Source organism: Vombatus ursinus, unplaced genomic scaffold (assembly GCF_900497805.2).
Source record: "Vombatus ursinus unplaced genomic scaffold, bare-nosed wombat genome assembly UNPS02014785.1, whole genome shotgun sequence".
Taxonomy (NCBI): domain Eukaryota; kingdom Metazoa; phylum Chordata; class Mammalia; order Diprotodontia; family Vombatidae; genus Vombatus; species Vombatus ursinus.
Genome location: NW_020954563.1, coordinates 9,997,327 through 9,998,747, shown reverse-complemented (window position 1 = coordinate 9,998,747; position 1,421 = coordinate 9,997,327). Strand labels below are relative to the sequence as shown.

At 43.7% G+C, this 1,421-nt stretch overlaps 1 protein-coding gene across 3 annotated transcripts in view; it reads left to right on the top strand.

Moving 5' to 3' along the window:
- Positions 1-1,044: 1,044 nt before the first annotated feature.
- The window catches only part of MYH7B (myosin heavy chain 7B), a 44,997-nt gene continuing 44,620 nt past the window's right edge, over positions 1,045-1,421 (top strand). For 2 of the 3 annotated variants that reach the window (XM_027867139.1, XM_027867138.1), the window contains exon 1: positions 1,045-1,092. The gene's annotated coding sequence lies outside the window, so the exon portion shown is untranslated. The remainder of the gene's footprint in view (positions 1,093-1,421) is intronic. The other variant, XM_027867140.1, reaches the window with a different exon arrangement.

Below are 1,421 nucleotides of genomic sequence, written 5' to 3'. Positions count from 1 at the left end.
CTCTTCTTTTTTTTTTTAATAGAGGTGGCTCTCTTGGAGAGGGGAGGGGGAGGGAGCCGTTTAATAATGAAGGTCATATGAAAATAAAACATAACAATAAAAATTTTTAAAAATTCACAGTGGAGTAAGCAGTGGCTTTGGAGTCGGGGGACCTGAGTTCAGATTCCGACTCTGCCACTTACTCCTATGTTTGTGACCCTGGAAAAGTAATTTAACTTCTCTGCGCCCCAGACATTTCTCTAAGACTATAAATTACTATGTGAGTATCCTTGAGGAAATCATTCCACCTTTCTGAGTCTTAGTTTCTCCACCTATAAAAGGAAGGGGTTGGGCTATATACATCACCTCTCAGTTTTCTTCCAGCTCTTAATTCTATAATCCTAAATTACTGAGGAAGTGGTGATCTGTATCAATGGAGTGAGTTTCCACACTGAGAGTTCACCACACAAATAAAATCACAGATCCAGAATCCCACTCCTGTCCCCCCCCCCTAAAAAAATCTTGCAACTTGTGACTATTAATTTACTTGGGCTTTTAAATTTAATATAAAATTTTGATCTGATTTCATTTGGGTCCTATTAAGCCATGTTTTTTCTTTGTAATTCCTGAGTCAACAGGTCCAATTTCTTTTGCAGTATTACCAGGTGACCCTGAGGTCTCTGTGTGAGGCCTTCCACAGCAGGGAGGGAGCACAGGAGGGAGTAAAGGAAGGGGGCAAGTGGACTAGGAGAAGAGTCAGGGAGTTTCCATCTCCTACTGTTTCTCTTTCTGACTTTGTGGGTGATTCTGGGCTAGTCCTCTTCCTCTCCCTCTCCCTCTCTGGCGCAGTTTTCCCATGTATGGAATGCAGGGACTGGACTGTGTAATTTCTAGGGCCTCTACAAACTCGAGTGTTCACTAGGTCTATGTTTTCCTTTCTCAGTCAATCCATAAACATTTATTAAGCACTTGAAAAGTTCTTAGTGCTATGCCAGGCTCTGGGGACACGACTATCGCCATCTCTCCCTGTGCTTCTGGAGCTCTGACTTTCTCAGGCACTGCCTCTACCTACATGTCTCTGCAGCTCTGTCTCTGCAATGCTAGTGTCTCAGTGTGTGTACATTGTTCTGCACCCCACACCCCTTGCCGGGTCTCTGTCTCTGTGACTTGGTCTCTGTGTCTCAGTCTCTCTGTGTCTCTCTGTCTCCATGTCTGTCAGTTTCTGTTTCTGTCTCCTTCTCTGTCTCCATATTTCTATCACTGTTTCTTTCCCTGTGTCTCTATCTCCATGTTTCTCAATCTCTGTGTTTCGGTCTCTCAGTGTCTCTGTCTGTCTCTGTATTTCAGTCTCTCAGTGTCTCTCCCTATCTCTGTATTTCAGTCTTTCAGTGTCTCTGTCTCTGTATTTCAGTCTCAGTGTCTCTGTCTGTCTCTGTATTTCA